The 5,092-nt window shown below is 41.7% G+C and overlaps 2 pseudogenes; both read right to left on the bottom strand.

The window, feature by feature from the left end:
* Nucleotides 1-270: 270 nt before the first annotated feature.
* LOC128046247 (olfactory receptor 2A1/2A42-like) lies at nt 271-1,196 on the bottom strand (annotated as a pseudogene).
* A 2,618-nt stretch (nt 1,197-3,814) lies between these two features.
* LOC128046246 (olfactory receptor 13-like) lies at nt 3,815-4,751 on the bottom strand (annotated as a pseudogene).
* Between the last annotated feature and the right edge of the window lie 341 nt (nt 4,752-5,092).

Here is a 5,092-nt window from a genome sequence, read left to right as displayed (position 1 = left end):
ATGGTTGGTTAGCATCCCTGACTCAATGGACATGAGTTTGAGCAAACTCTGGGAGACAGTGAGAGACAGGGAAGCCTGGAGTGTAGCTCATGGAATTCATGGGACATGCTTAGTGACGGAACAATAACAATAAAATCACATCTGAAAGAAAAATCAATGAAAGCAATATAGCTAAAACTTGTCCTTTAAAGGAAGAGGGAAATCTTATTCTTCTATCATCAAGGCACATATAAGAGAGCAGAGAACTTTTTTGGATTCAAATGTCACCAGTTAGAAATAACTCTCCTTGAACAGTGCTCTCCTCAGGGCACCCTTGACCTCTTTGCTCCTCAGGCTGTAGATCAGCAGGTTCAGCATGGGGTTGAAAAGATTATAAAACAGGAAAGGATCTTCTGCTGCTCCTCAGGGTGGCGGGACTTGGGGGCCATGGACATGACGATGGCACTCCAAGGAAGAGCCCGACCACGCAGAGGTGGGAGGAGCAGGTGGAGAAGGCCTTCCTGCGGCCCTCAGCGGACTGGATCCTCAGGATGGAGGCCAGGATGCACGCATAGGAGCCCAGCACCAGGTAGAGGAGCCCGACTAAGACAAACACGGAAGCAGCAAAGAGGACAAGTTGGTTGAGCCTGGTATCAGCACAGGCCAGCTTGAGGACATACAGGATTTCACAGAAGAAGTGGTTGATTTCATGAGGTCCACAGAAGGGCAGCCTCAGGACGAGACCCAAATGGACCAGGGCCAGGAGGGAGCCACATGCCCAGGAAGTCCCCACCAGGCTGATGCCGACTCCTCAGTTCACAATGACAGAATATCAGAGCGGGTGGCAGATGGCCACATACCGATCACAGGACATCACCACCAGGAGCAGACACTCGGTGTGAGTGAAACTCAGAAAAAGAAAGGTCTGTGTGATGCAGCCAGCAAAGGAGATGGGCTTGGCTGGACTCAGGAGGTTGACCAGCATCTGGGGCACCATGCTGCAGGTGTAGGCCATGTCAGTGATGTCCAGGTGTGACAGGAAGAAGAACATGGTGGTGTGCAGTCTGCAGTCCAGTGAGATGAGCCCCAGGATGACCCTGTTGCAGGATGAGGACACAGAACAGGGAGAAGAGCCCAAAAAGGAATAAGTGGAATCTTGGACCAAGACAATATCCCCGGAGGATGAACTCTGTAACCATTGTCTAATTTTTCTCCATTTCACTATTAAGAGAGAATCAGACAGCTATATGACATCTATTTTATTTAATACTTCATATAATTTTGGTATATGGAAAACAATTAATAAACATCTTTAAGAACTCATTGAATTATAAACAAGGTAAGAAAGAATAGGAAGGTTAAGGAAGGGGAAAGGAAGGAAGAAGGAAGCAAAAAAGAAAAGAAAGACAGACTTACCTATCTAAATAAAGCTGAGTGTTCAATAAACTAAATTCTCAATCTAATATTCAATTTTACAGAAGAGAAATATGTCATCAATAAAGACTTACCTAGAGCCACTGACACTGTCCTGAAATTAAGAAATATCAAACCAGATTATGAGAAAATAATCATGAAAGATGGATTGTCTAAGAGCTGCTTATGTCCAAGTCAGTGGGAGAACTACCCGGTAGTAGAAAGAATCAGAAGTAATTGGTATTTAAATCCCATGTTCACAGATTGGAAGAATTAGTACATGCTGCCAAAAGCCATAGATGGATTCAATGCAGCCCCTATCAAAATTCCCATGGTATTTCTAACAGAACTAGAAAAATAATCCTAGATTTTTAAGGAATCGCCAAAATACCAAAATAGCCAAGGCAATCCTGAGAAAGATCAAAGCTTCATGCTTTCTACTTCTAGATCTCAAGCCATATTACAAAGTTGCAGTAGTCAAAACGATGCATTACTGGCCTAAAAACAGAAACACAGACCAATTAAACAGGATTGAGGGCACAGAAATAAATCCCTGCAAATACATTCAACTAATATTTAACAAGGGAGCCAAGAATACCCAGTGGAGAAAGGACCGTCTCTTCAGTAAATGTGCAAATTGGATATTCATATATAAAAGAATGAAAGTAGACTCCTATCCTACACCACTCACAAAAATTAGCACAGAGTGGATTAAAGTCTTAAACAAAAGAACTGAAACTACAAAGAAATAAATGAAACATAAAATAAATGATCGTTGACGTGGCTCTTGGCAATGAATTTTTTGACATAACATCTAAAGCAAAATAAAAAATAAACAAGTGGAACTACCTCAAACTAAAAAGGCTCTGCACAGCAAAGAAATAAAAAGATTAACACAATGAAAAGATAACATAAGGCATGGGAAAAGATACTTGCAAACCATATATATTGAACAAGGGGTTAATATTCAAAATATATATTAAAAAGTCCCAATGCAACTCAGCAGCAAAAAAGCCAATTAGCTCAGTTCAGTTGCTCAGTCATGTCCAACTCTTTGTGACCCCATGAACTGCAGCACACCAGGCCTCCCTGTCCATCACCAACTCCTGGAGTCCACCCAAACCCATGTCCATTGAGTCGGTGATGCCATCCAACCATCTCATCCTCTGTTGTCCCATTTTCCTCCTGCCTTCAATCTTTCCCACCATCATGGTCTTTTCCAATCAGTCAGCTCTTCACATCAGGTGGCCAAAGTATTGGAACTGGAGCTTCAGCTTCAGCATCAGTCCTTCCAATGAACACCCAGGGTGATTTTCCTTTAGGATGGACTGGTTGGATCTCCTTGAAGTCCAAGGGACTCTCAAGAGTCTTCTCCAACACCACAGTTCAAAAGCATCAATTCTTTGGTGCTCAGCTTTCTTATAGTCCAACTCTCACATCCATACATGACCACTGGAAAAGCCATAGTCATGACTAGATGGACCTTTGTTGCCAATAATCCAATCTAAATGTGAATAAAGAATCTGAATGGACATTTTCCCAAAGAATACATACAGATAACCAAAGGGACCTGAAATGTTACTCAGTATCACTCAATATCAGACAAATGCAAATCAATATCATAGTGGCATATCGCATCATGCCTGATAGAATGGTTATGATCAAAATGATAAGATATGACAAATGTTGACAAAGATGTAAAGAAAAGGGATCCTTTTACACTGTTGGTGGAAGCGAAAATTGTTACAGTTACTGTGAAAAATAATATGGAAAATTTCCCTGAAAATAAACATGGAACTACTATATGATCTAGGAATTTCTCCTGGGCATTGATCTGAAGGAAACAAAAAACACTAACTCAAAAATTATCTGTACCCCCATGTTCATATCAGCATTACTCACAATAGTCAAGAAAAGGAAACCACCTAAGTGTTCACCAGCAGACGAGAGGATAAGAAGTAGAGAGAGAGTGTGTGTGTGTATGTGTGTGTTCAGCCACACAAAAAAGGAATCCTGCCATTTGTGACATGAATGGACCTTGAGGGCATTGTGCTTAGTGAGATAAATGAGACAGAGAAGGACAAATACTGCATATTTTGAGGAAAACATTTTGGGAGATATGGGGCTGAAACATAGCTTGATGAAGAAATTACAAAGTGTGTTATTCTAGATCTGTGACTTCCAAATATTGGTCTATAACATTCAGAAGCATCACAAATTGCTATTAGTAATATTTGGATAATGATAATATTTAAAGGTACAGTTTTCTAAAATACTTCCCACATCTACTGAATCAGTAATCTAATGGTGGGTCAGGAGATTAACTCTAATTTAAATAAGCATCTCAGATAATCTTATGCGGCGTTGGGCTTAAGAGCTTTTGAAATAATATCCTCCTAGGTCATTGTCAACCCTGATGCGGTCATCTTTTCATAAAACTCTTTATTCTCAGCACTCTTTTCATGGCATTCTTAACTTCTGAATTCTTAAGAGTATAGATAAGGGGATTGAGCATGGAGTTGAAAAGGCTGTGAAACAGGAGAAGATATTTCTTCTGTTCCTTGGGGTTCCCATATCTGGGTCCAACATACATGATAATGGCTGTGCCATAAAAGAGTCTGACCACACAGAGGTGAGATGAGCAGGTGGAGAAGACTTTGCTTTGCCCTTCCCCCGACTGGAGCCTAAGGATGGCATGGAAGATGCACACATATGAGATTATAACTGAGGAGAAGGGTCCCACTAGCACAGAAACTGCTCCAGCCAGTACCATAAGCTCACTGATGTGTGTGTCTGCACAAGCAAGTTTGAGAACAGCCATGATTTCACAGAAGAAATGATCGATTTTCTGGGCCATGCAGAAGGGTAAGGGTAAAAGTAACACTAGATGAACCAAAGACAGAAGGACTCCGGTGGTCCAGGAGGTCACCACCAGCATGATGCAGACTCTCCAGCTCATGATGACTGAATACCGGAGGGGGTGGCAGATGGCCACATACCGATCATAGGACATCACCACCAGGAGAAGACATTCTGTGACAGCAAATGTCAAGAAGAGAAAGGTCTGTGTGATGCAGCCAGCAAAGGGGATGGGCTTGGCTGGACTCAGGAGGCTGACCAGCATCTAGGGCACCGTGCTGCAGGCGTAGGCCATGTCAGCGATGGCCAGGTGTGACAGGAAGAAGGACATGGGGGTGTGCAGTCTGGGATCCAGTGAGATGAGCCCCAGGATGACCCCGTTCCCCAGCAGGGTGAGGACACAGAACAGGGAGGAGTCCAAAGAGGAGCATCTGAGTCCTTGTGTTAAGGGGGAATCCCAGCAGGATGAACTCAGTGACAGAGGTCATATTGTCTCCCATAGCCCTATGACAGAAGGAACTGAGTTAATGTCCAGGGTTAAAGAGAAGTCTCTGCCAAGAGAGCTATGTCACCTTATACCTTTCTGTGGCGTAAAAAGTATTCAGAAACACTTTCAGTGATATTTTGTGTTTTTAAATGGAATTTTAAATAATATATTTGGTCATCCTAAAATGCATACATATACATAAACACATATATACATATATTTTCTTTCTTGTTAAGTTTTTAAGAGGTTAAATTTTCAAAATAAGTATGTTGCCACGTTAGTCAAATATAGAGTTTTTGTTTCATTCAGTGAAATATCTCATATCATTGAAATAAATTCTATTCTTCTTTGCTT

The sequence above is a fragment of the Budorcas taxicolor genome, chromosome 4, assembly GCF_023091745.1.
Source record: "Budorcas taxicolor isolate Tak-1 chromosome 4, Takin1.1, whole genome shotgun sequence".
NCBI classification, from domain to species: domain Eukaryota; kingdom Metazoa; phylum Chordata; class Mammalia; order Artiodactyla; family Bovidae; genus Budorcas; species Budorcas taxicolor.
The sequence above is the reverse complement of the archived record's forward strand: the minus strand, read 5'-3'. Positions and strand labels throughout refer to the sequence as shown.